A 12,043-nucleotide genomic window follows, 5' to 3' on the forward strand; every position below is an offset into this window, starting at 1 on the left:
CAAACACAAAATGGGGTCCAGCTGTCTGCACCAGTTTAGAGAACTCCACATTTAAAGACAAAATGCTCCTATATGTTTTCCAATCACTTTTTCATTGCAGTATGGTTTTAAAAATCAAACGACCCAATCAATTAGTCAGTGCAATCAACTGGGCCTTTTCAAACTAAAGGAACTGAAAGGCTTTTGTCCACTGAAATTAGAGATAAATGTCACAGAATCTTGGGATTTTTCCTAAAGTCTGAGATGACTCCGCAAGTTTCTTCCTGGATTGTAAGAAATCTGAGTGCACCTCACATTGTTATTTCCATTCATAATATTTATTATTGCCATTTGCATTTATTTATTAAGTGTTGACAGCATCCTCGGGGCTGGAAACAAAATCCTTGAGGGGACTGTCGTCTTTGCCTAATCGTGACGTTTGGTTCTCTTCTTCATGGCACTCCCAGAATGCACACTATTTGGTCTCGTGGCATTTCAGAGCCCTGCAAGAAATAGTTTCACCTCAAAGGGAAATAGCTCTAATTTCAAAAAAAAAAAAAAAAAAAAAAAAGAAGAAAAAAAAGCATCAAATAAAGAAATATAAGTGTAAAGACGACATCTTCTTAATCCCTGGGGATCATAAGCAGATGGCTTGGAATTTCTAATATTTGTGATTTAGTGGAAGAGTGTAAATTTACGTGTTCTTCTTACTCTGACTCAAAAACTCAGACCCAATTCAAATGAAATTTTATTTTCCTTGATGTGACAACTCATTTTATTTATCCTCACCACTTTTAGTCCCACCTCTGTCCCCAAATCCCCTTCAAGACAGTAATGGGGGGCACCTAGTGTGTATAAATGTGAAAAGACAGCATTTCCCAGAGATTGCCCCCTGAGTTTTCGTGGGAAGCAGTTTGGAAGGACTATAGCCATTGCCAAGTCATTTAGAATTTATAGTGTGCAGGTTTGCGAGCTGGACATCTGATCCGCCTGCCCCGCTCCAAGACTCGCTGTGGTTTTGAGCAAGCCCTCAACATCCTTCGAGGCCTGTTCCCTTCAATGATGTGAGAGCAATTTGTGAGCAAAGCATCGCCCAACTATTATATGGATGGCCAAAGCCTAGAACAGAAATCCTAGATAAGGAAATGGCATGCATGGCTGGGCATTTGATTGGGTTGACTCAAGGGCACAGCCACTTAATATAAAATTCCTCAGGGAGTTTGGGTAGGTTTTGTTGAAAAAACCCAGAATGGAAGAAGACTGGTTTTGGAGACACGGGAAATGCCTGATTTACACACTTTCTAATTCCAGCGTGAAGTTTATCGTTCACACGCACTTTATGCCGAGGTGTGGAAAAGTTGTTTCCAAAAGAAACAGATTAGAATAAATCACAAACGGCTGAAGTTGGGGGGGAACGTGCATCCCTTCCCATTGAGGACAGAAATAAAGAGCCCAAAAGCGAGCTTAATGTCGTATCTACTTTCTGAGAAGCTGGATTGAGAAAAATGCACAGCTTCCTGCTGCCTTTCCTGAGCTATGAGAAAGAAATGTTTCCTGACTCTGCCTCGACACAAATAAATACAGCCCCTGGCAGAATGAATTATCTCATAGGCATCCCCAGTGTTGTCCAACGCATGCTCACCAGGACCTAAATTAAGGCGAGAAGTCAGGGAAGGTGTGGCTGGTGAGAAGTCACCGTGTATTTGAAAATCTATATAAAACGCAAAACAGGCAACTCCCACTTAGAATGTTTTTCTTCTGAGGGAGGTTTTTTGGGTTGTTTGTTTGTTTGGTATGTCGGTTGTTACAATTTGGAACACATTTCCCTCCATACACTGATGTTCTAAATCTAAATGGTATTTGGTTTCCCCAAACTGGCACCTAAAAGATTTTCTTTAATTTAAATTCAAATTAGTTAACTGGCCATGTAGTATTGTTTTCAGGCGTAGAATTTAGCGATGCGTCACTTAACATATAACACCCAGTGCTCATCGCAAGTGTCCTCCTTAATGCGCATCCCTCTTTTAGCCTCACTCTCCTCCCCTCCAGCAACCCTTGGTTTGTTCTCTATATTTAAGAGTTTCTCATGGTTTGCCTCCCTCTCTGTTTTTATTTTTCCTTCCCTTTCCCTATGTTCATGTGTCTTGTTTCTTAGATTCCACATGTGAATGAAATCATGTATTTGTCTTTCTTTGATTAACTTATATCACTCTAGTTCCAGAACATACTTTAGTGTCATCCATGCCGTTGGAAATGGCAAGATTTCACTCTTTTTGGTCATTGAGTAATATTCCACTATATATTCATCCGCCTCTTCTTTATCCATTCATCCGTCAATGGACATTTGGGCTCTTTCCATAATGTGGTTATTGTTAACAGCACTGCTAAAAACATGGGGGTGCGTGTGCCCCTTTGAATCAGCACTCCTGTATCCTTTGGCTAAATACCTCGTAGTGCAATGGCTGGGTCATAGAGTAGTTCTATTTTTAATTTTTGAGGAAACTCCATACTATTTTCCAGAGTGGCTGCACCAGGTTGCATTTCCACCAGCAGTGCAAAAGTGTTCCCCTTTCTCCACATCCTGGCCAACATCTGTTGTTTCCTGAGTTGTTAATTTTAGCCATTCCCCGACGTCTTTATAACAGTACAGTTTCCACTCTGCCTTACTGTTTTCGTGGGGAATGAATTACAAAGTCTAACATGGAAAGCAAGAAACACCATCGGTCCTGGGTCCACTGCTCTCCACTGCCCCACTTCCCTGGGCCGTGAAGCAGCCGTGCCAGAAGCAATAGAAAGTGCTTCCACGGAAGGGAGGACCTGGTTAGATTCTCTAAAACCACAGTTATTCGTTAGTTATCTGCACACAGGGAAAACTATATCTGCTTCTGAATAAGAACAAGCAAGTGCCTGTCAATAGCTATTTAAGAAACTCTCCCTTAAGCCACCTGAATCGAGAGAAAAAAATTTTTCTTTTTTTTATTATTATATTTTTATTAGGGTTTTAATCTTAATTCCAGCATCGTTCACACACGTTCTATTAGTTTCAGGTATACAATACAGCGATTCAACACGTCTCTCCATTACTCAGTGCTCATCCTAGCAAGTGCACTCCTGAATCCCCATCACCTGTTTCACTCCCTTCCTCCACCCCCACCCCTCTGGTAATCACCAGTTTGTTCTCTATGGTTAAGGGAAATTGTCTTTTTCTTATTCAATTACTCATTCCTTCACTCAACTTAAAAAAAAAAAAAAAACCCAAACTTGGAACCTATTATGTACCAGGCCCTAGATATGTAGTTGCAAACAACAGAGACACAAGTCCCTGCTTTCAGGGAAGGAAAGAAACCCGGCTGCAGGCGTAGGGGTGGGTGTAGGGTGCAACTATAGAAGTTATATATTAAGCAAATCGGCAAGTAAAACAACGTACCTACACATCGTACCGGCTGCTACAAAGGAAAGGGCACGTGTGTGTGTGTTGGGGGTGTCTCCAGAAGGTAACACTTGAGTCATGAAGGATGAGAATGAGGCAGGAAGAGAGAGGGCGTTGGTGTGAATTTTCCTTGGGGAAGGGGGATGGCGGGGGAAGAATGTAGATCAGTGCAAGCCAGCCCAGAAACGGCAAAGCTGTGAGGCGGAGAAAATCTTGGCATGTTCGCGAAACTGACAGCAGGCTAGCGTGGCTGGAGTGTGCTGACACAAGGGTGTTGCCGAGGGCACGCTGCAGAGAGGAGCAGGGGCCAAATAATGCCCAACCTAGCGGGCCCGGTCAGGGATTCTGTCGTCCCTCGTTAGTGCAGCAAAAAGCCTTCAGGCCTGTAGAAAGCTAATGGCACAGTCTGAATTATGTTTTTCAGAGCCTAGTCTGGCTGGAATGTGGATGTGGTGGAGAGACGGGGGCAGGAAGGGAAGCAGGGAGGCCAGCTACGAGATTCCTGCCGCAATCCGGGTGAGAGCTAACGGAGGGCTGGGAACCGGTCGCGACAGCCGTGCACCACGGAGAACACATGGGAAGCCCAGAAGAGGGGTCTGAGGCAGAGCTGCAGATATAGGAGGTGCTGACACAGAGATGGCACTTAGAGCCTCAGGGTGGAGCTTTGGACTCCTCACGGCCTCCCCCGTTTGTAGGCATGGGTGGAAAAACTACCCGTTATGTGCTGGGAGGAGGGAAGGGAGGGCCATGAGTTCCTAACGGTTCAAAGAAGCCATTTTCTACCTCCCCATATGACAAATCCAGTTCAGCCTGAGCGCCTTGCGAGAGTGAAATAGGCCTGAGGGAGAGCTAGCTCAGATTCTGACTTCTTGGTCACAGAACACTGAAAAAGCGCTTCTGCAACTCTACATTTCTCACATTGTATATCCCTCCCTCAAAATACACCAGAAAAGGAAGACATTTCGTCTGCGTGCAACTGGGCGGGTTGATTTGGAGGACACTCTAAAAACGGGCCGTTTTCCTTGCCTGGTGAAGTTATGCTTGCTTTCCAACAATGAGCAGGCCTTCAGCTGCATCTGGACGTTTCTGCTGAGTTGGATCCTGTCACTCAGCTGGAATGTCCCACACCACATGGAAAGGACACTAAAGCCATGGGGTTTGAGCAGACTCAGGTCCCCACACGGTGAGCTGCCAGTGAGTGAGTAATTCTGGCTTTGGAAAGGGCACATTTGTAAAGCTAACTTAATATGTCCTGTTTTTCATCCGTGACTTCTCTCCATTTCCAGTTTTTGACATTGAGCGCCTCGGTTACATGACCATGCAAAAAAAAACATTGTTTTGGAGGTATGCGTGTTTGTTGTTAATCCCGGAACGGACTTAACTGTGGGAAGTAATTCAATCAGCACTGATGCAGATGCTCACAGGAGGGGACGCTGAAATAAAACTCATCTACTTCTTTCGGAATGGAAAACCCCAAAGCTTCTGACAGTCCCCAAATCGGCTATCTTTATGCCCTGGTGGTGAAAAAGCTGGGAAGCAGATGACGAACATGAAAGCCTTCGATACGTCAGCTCCTTTGCAACATTTCGAGTTTTTTGTTTCATATGATAAGGTTGAAAAGGCCCATTTGACTGTTGTAAATTGCCTTTCCTCATCAAAGAACTCCAAGATCAGAGTCTATAAACATATCTGGACATGTGTTTAGTTGTAAACTGCTGGGAGAGACAAATGAAATGATATCTAAACTAAATACCCAGCCCCTTTCCAATTTTCTTTATTGCCATAACTCCAATAAACAAATCTTTAGTCTTTGCTGGGAATGAAAAGCTGACCGACTTGAAGTTTAAAGGCTTATGGGGCCCCAGAGTAAAACACCCCAAAAGCTCCATCCAAAACAAATCCAAGGATAACAAGGAAGCAACGGCCCCAGTGTCGCAACTCCTGTATTTACAAAAACAGACAACTTGGACCCCACTGGGAGGCATCTCCTTGTCTCCTAATTAGCAGTTTTACATTCCTTTGACCGGTGGCCAGCTGCCCTGGGTAACCGCCATGGCACCGGAGAGCTAAGTGCGGACAATCGGAAGTAAAGATGAGGCCAATAAAACCGAAACACGGTGCAGTGTGACCTGAGGACTGAGAACACACGTGCTGGTTTCTTTTCACCTGGCAGACGTTTCCAGGCTGTAAACTCCTTATCGTTCATCCCTCAAATTATTGATTAAAAGGAGCTCGTAACTGTTAGGCTCCTAAAATCTAAATTTGTAATGGGACCATGATCAAAGCACACAGAGAGGCCAAGAGATTTGTAGTGCGCTTTCTCGTTGGTAAATCAGAAACCCAGTGGAGAGATAGGTCTACCGCAGCCAGCTGGCTCATGGTGGACTAGAGAAGAAAGGGTCCCGGGCCACGTACGTCCCACATACAGGTTGTATAAAGATAGCACCGAACTCCCAGCCCCAGGGAGAGGCCACTTAACTAACTGATGATCCACGTTTCTATTTAGAATTCCAGGGCTGTTTATGTAAGCAAGCTCCTCGGCCATCACCAGAGATGTCAGTCCGCAGAAGGGCTTAAGCTGACTGGTGGGACAAGCGAGACCCGGAAAAGCGTATTTCCAGAAAGGCAGTTTTTACATTTATAACCCTCTGGAGCACTTTGCAGGAGCACTTTGCCCTCTAATCCTTAGTTTCTTCATCTGCAAAAATGGGAATGATACCTGGAGGATTAGGGTGAGAATTAGATGAAATAGTACAGGTCGGGTAACTGGCTCAGGACCGGGCAATCAGCACTCAGTTGACGTTAGCAAAGACACCGCTGTTGCTGATGTTGACCGTGATGTTGAAGAGTAAGTAGAAGAAATCCTTCTTTAAACAACAGTCCTGAATCTTTAGAGTTAAAGGTCTTAACTAGTATCAGCTATAATCGTGCTCATTTTTTTTTCTTTGTCTACAAACCTTAGCGAATGTTCAGTCATAAGAGACACTGCCTATGGAAAATCTTTGAAAGTTTTGGCAAGGCATCGGAACGACTCGGGATCGCTTGACATGCCCGATATCCATTTCGGTGCATACTTCTCTGCATAATTAAAAATAAAAAGATGCCCAGGGTTCTGAAGCCTGTCCAGGCAGTGGCCCCTGCCTATTTAGGAATGGGCCCCAGCATGATGACCTGAAGGTGCGGTGACCCTGTGTTTATTTCCTTGTTGATTTCCCTTCCCTGGCTCCGAGCTCATTTTCCCATTGCCTGCAGGAAAATAACATCCAGGGGTGCGGTAGGACTGACTTGGCAGCTGTATAGGTGAACAAAAGGATCCTGGATTTAGCTAGAGCAGAAGGAAGCTCAAGGGAGCCTCAGCCTCATCCAGACCAGAACACATTTGTCACTGATGCTAATGAGTGCTGCTCCGGTCAGGGCTTCTCTCCCTGGAAGCTCCCCAGAGGCTGCTCTCAGGTTTATGGATCAGCATGAGACAAAGCCTTGAAAAGGGGGCAAGGGGTGAGCTGATTAATTCTGGGGCCAGTGGTTTGCATGCATATCTGGAAGACAGGACACAGGAAAGAGAAAGAACATTTCCCTGGGCTACTACTGAGTCACAAAAGCTCAGCTCCCAAATGGACTGTCCCCTGAGGCCTCGCACAGCTGGGAACTGAGTCACGATGCAGCAAAGGTAAGAGGCCTGGTTCCTCCACCAGGTAACATCTCATGCAATTTGACAAACTTTGCCCCTGACTATCCCAGCCCAGCCTCCCCACCCCTACTCCTAACACACACACACACACACACACACACACACACACACACACACAGCAAGTTTTTGAGGAGAACCTAGAAGATAGAAATGTCTCATTATGTCTTTCTCAAGACACTCTAGAAAGGTCCTGAGGACATTTACTCTTTTAATATCTGATTTATTGATTTATTTATTTATTGTACTGGTCTTCATGGGGAAACTTCTTCCTTCACTTTCAAAAATAAAAGCTGCTTTTTTAATTTTATTTTTTCTGGCCAAACAGGTCAGTAAACACATAAACAATCCCACTAATGGTGACTGCATTTCTATGTTATTCTTCATCATTATTCAAAGCATATTCACATTTTTTTGGTTCCATTGCTATGGTAGAAATCGGCATTGTCATTGCAATTTGACCCATGAAGAGATTTAGACCCAGAGAAATTGTGACTTGCCTAGTAGCAAGTGGGTAGGTGAGTGACAGCACATTCTGTCTCTATTCCTGCCTCTTTGCAGTACTTTTTTTTAATGTTTATTTATTTATTTTGAGAAATAGAGCCAGGGAGGGGAAGAGAGAGAGGGAGAGAGAGAATCCCAACAGGCTCTATGCCATCAGCTCAGAGATGGACGTGGGTCTCGAACTCACTAACCCTGAGATCATGACATGAGCTGAAATCAAGAGTTGGACGCTCAACCAACTGAGCCACCCAGGTGCCCCTGGTGACTGTACTGTTTCAGCCAAATACCAGGCTATATTCTCTGCCACGTACCCTGCAAGTGATCTGATGAGAGGATAGAATTTTAGCAATTGGAGCTCCCTAGAAAATCCAGAAATGGAGTATCCAGCATAATATGCCACCTTGTTATTTATCCCTGTTTACATCCATCCCTAGGCATTGAATCCAGTTCACCAAATGTTGATCAACTACCTTCGAGGTGCCCAGCACGCCAAGGTCACATGATGGGGCACGGTGCAAACTGTGTGCCCAAGGAGTGCTGAAGGAGGGCCGCATGGGGGCTGAGGGCAGAGGTTGTATGTGAGCGGACTCTCCACAGGACGTGAACTTCACACTTGGGCTTGGTGTAAAGAGGGGCCTTGGATCGAGGGAGAGCATTTCAGATTGGCACAACTCCGCAGGGCAGGAATTGGCACAGGGAACATTTACAGCAAGATGGTGGCAACAAAGCAGGGGTGAAGAGAGCATTCTGGGAATTAGACGTGAATCTTGGCTCCACCACCTACTGGCTCTATGCCCTGGGGTAATTCAGTGAACCCTTGTGACCTCAGTTTTCTGATATGTAAAATGGGAATAATGATCATACCTAGTCCACGGAGTTGTCTTAAGGTTTGCCATGGCAATTTTATGAGATAATGAGATAACGCATGTGAAGCCTTGGCGGGCACGCAAGTGCTCGATAAATACTATGGTGATTACCCCGCGCCTAGTTCCACGGGGGATGCTGGGGATGCAGATAAGAGTAGCTCCACTCTCAATCTGATCAAACATTGTGAATTCATTGTGTGCAACCAACTATCTGCAGTGCACTAAGTGCTCTGGGGCCATGGGGGAGGGGCCGGGCGGGGGGCGGTTTGGGTGTGTGGTCTGTGCAGCCTATTGGGGGAAATGGGAGGAGGTTTCACAGTAGAGGCCCTATGTGTAGGGAGGTGGCATAGGACCGTGAAAAGCCCTGCACAGATGTGATTTTGGATCCCAGCTTCATCCTCAACCACATGCAAAGCACAAGTGTATTAATATGCTAGGGATGCCATAACAAAATAGCCTAGGGGGCTTATACAACAGAAATTTATTTTCTCACAGTTTTGGAGGCCGAAAGTCCAAGATCAGCGTGTTGACAGGTTTGGTTCTTTTGGGGCCACTCTCCTTGGCTTGCAGATGGCCACCTTCTTGCCGTGTCCTCATATGGTCCTCCCTCTATGGGCGTGAACCCCTGGTGTCTCTCTGTGTGTCCAAGTTTCCTCTTCCTCTAAGTATCCCTGTCATACTGGACTAGGTCCCACACTAACAGCCTTATTTTAACTTAATAACCTCTTTAAAGGCTCTATCTCTAAATGCAGTTGTATTCTGAGATATTGGGGGATAGGTTTCAACATGTGAATTTGGGGGGACCCAATTCGGCCCATAACAATGATCAGGTTACTAAACCTCTCTGAATCTGTACTTCCTCATCTGTAAAATGGGGACAATACTTCCCAAGGAGAACCATTGTGAAGATTATAAAAAGGACACATAAAAGGGCGCTCTGGCCTACAGGAGGGGCCCAACAGGCTGTGGTTTTCACTATTAAGCGCTTTGGGCCAAACCTCAAATGATGGTGGAATCTCTTGCACAATCCACATTCCAGATAAACCCTGAAAAACTGGCCTTTTCGTTATCCCATGGACTTTTTTTTTTTTTTTTGGTATAGAATATTTTTTTTTAATATAATTTATCGTCACGTTGGCTGACATACAGCATATACGATGTGCTCTTGGTTTTGGGGTAGATTCCCATGATTCATTGCTTACATACAACACTCAGTGCTCATCCCAACAAGTTCGTGGACCTCCTAAGATGACAAAGGAGCCCTCAGTGTTTCTACTTCTTCGTTCTGGCAGATGAGCCCGTCATCAGATAAGTCAAGTGGCCAGCATGATCAGCTCTGTAGATACCACAGGACTCCCTCCATTCATCACGAAACAAGAATACTTATCTCCTGCAACTGATCAGAGACCCAACTCTCAGCAGCCCTACCCTAATCCTGCTGCGGGAGCAGTTACTCCAAACTTCATTCACCCACAGCAGCCTCTGGGTGCCTGAAAAGTCTGGAAAACGTTATAATGCCAACCTAACATATTCACTACATGCAAATGTAGATGCAGATACAGATGTAGAATACAGGTATATATGCATGTATGTATTTAGAAAAACCTCAAGCTTATAGAAAAGTTGTAGATATCGTAGAGTAGGGAGAACTTTGCAGTGTATTTTTCCCGAACCCTTTGAGAGTAAGCTACCAAAACAACGCCTCATCTTCCCCATAGGCTTTGGTGTGCATTGTCTATACACAAGGATGTCCCCCCCCATAAACCACAAAGTCAGGAAATTAATGCTGATACATTCCTATGATCTAATCCTCAGACCCCAGTAAATTTTCGTCAGTTGCCATTTGATCCTCAGACCAACTCATTTTCAGAATCAAGCGTTGCATCCAGTTGTCTTCATCATTTTTGTAATGTTTATTTATTTATTTACTTATTTGTTTATTGAGTGTTTGTTTATTTTTGAGAGGGAGAGAGACAGAGCGCAAGCAGCAGAGGGACAGAGAGGGAGACACGGAATCTGAAGCAGGTTCCAGGCTCTGAGCTGTCAGCACAGAGCTCAACATAGGGCTTGAATCCACAAACTGTGAGATCATGACCTGAGCTGAACGAAGTTGGATGCTTAGCTGACTAAGCCACCCAGGCATCCTAATATTTATATATTTTTGAGAGAGAGAGAGAGAAATAGAGCAGAGGAGGGGCAGAGAGAGAGAGAGAGAGAGGATCCAAAGCAGGCTCCATGATGACAGCAGAGAGCCTGATGCAGGGCTCGAACTCACGAACCATGAGGTCATGACCTGAGCCGAAGTTGACGCTTAACCCGCCGAGCCACCTAGGCATCCCTGTTTGCATCTTTTTAGTCCACTCCAATAGCAAACTTTCTTCAGTATTTCCCCCACTTTCATGACCTTGACACTTTTTAAAAATGCAGGCCAGTCGTTCTGTAGAATGTTCCTCAATTTGGGTTTGTCTGAGTTTCCTTGTGCTTCCATTCAAGGTTTACAACCTTGGCAAAAAATGTCACAGAGATGATGCTGTGTTCCTCCCTTGTCATCCGATTGGATGGCAGATGATTTTAAATGTCACTGGGATTGCTATATGATATCCCTGTGTCATAAAGACACGACTGCAGGGCTCTCTGCTCTAAAGTTACTCTTCTTCCTTCTTTAATTCATAAGTTTCCTGTAGAAAAGTAGTTTGAAGTTACCTGTCTCCTTCTTAATCGAACATGCCAACAATCCCTTTTGATATGTTTCCGTATCCTCTGAGCCCTTCTGACTTCCTAGTGCAATGAGATGTTCCGGCCTTAAAATCAGCTCTCTCTCCAAGGAACTCTAGTTCCTTTCAGTAGAGAATTATTTAGAATCCAAAGCCTGACTGCTAGATGTGTTCATCGTGAATTGGAGTGTTGCTGTTCTCAGATTCTCTCGATGGACAGAGCTAGGACCCGGGTGTGTGTTTCTATATTGACCTATATGCACTGAAAATTGTAAATTCACACGGTTACTTCCAATTCCAATCCAACACTCCGGGGTTTATTCCAGTTATCTCCCTTTCTATATTTGATATTTGTAAGTCTCTTTACCACTAGTTCAAGCTGGCTCCTATTAGCCTTAATGCATTCAATCAGTCCCCTGATTGGAACCAACTCCCATCACGACCACTGCCCGCTTCTCCATGCAGATGCCTGCCTCACCTTGCATGGATTCTAGAGTTCTGTGTCAAGCTGCCCTCCCTAGGGTGACCTTCCTCTGCTCATCTAGGCTCTGGCACCCGTTCTAGGCCGCCCTTCTGTGTGGCTAGCCCCCTCACTCCCTGGAGGTGCTGATGCCCTGTCTGGGCCACCATATCTCCTCTCCCCGCTGTATGGGTAACTACCTTACTTGGCCCTGTATCATAGATTTTTTTCTTTAATTTTTTTAATGTTTATTTTTGAGAGAGAGAGAGATACAGAGCACAAGCTGGGGAGGGGCAGAGAGAGAGGGGGACACAAGGTCTGAAGCAGGCTCTAGGCTCTGAGCCTCATGAACGTGAGACTCACGAACGTGAGATCATGACCTGAGCCGAAGTCAGATGACCT

The 12,043-nt window shown here is 45.0% G+C and overlaps 1 protein-coding gene across 1 annotated transcript in view; it reads left to right on the forward strand.

The window, feature by feature from the left end:
- The first annotated feature begins 6,776 nt into the window (after nt 1–6,776).
- LNX1 (ligand of numb-protein X 1) overlaps nt 6,777–12,043 on the forward strand; it is a 191,787-nt gene continuing 186,520 nt past the window's right edge. The window contains exon 1 of the mRNA XM_025921479.2: nt 6,777–7,079. The gene's annotated coding sequence lies outside the window, so the exon portion shown is untranslated. The remainder of the gene's footprint in view (nt 7,080–12,043) is intronic.

The sequence above is a fragment of the Puma concolor genome, chromosome B1 (genome assembly GCF_028749965.1).
Source record: "Puma concolor isolate L17-30 chromosome B1, mPumCon1.1.hap2, whole genome shotgun sequence".
Lineage (NCBI taxonomy): Eukaryota > Metazoa > Chordata > Mammalia > Carnivora > Felidae > Puma > Puma concolor.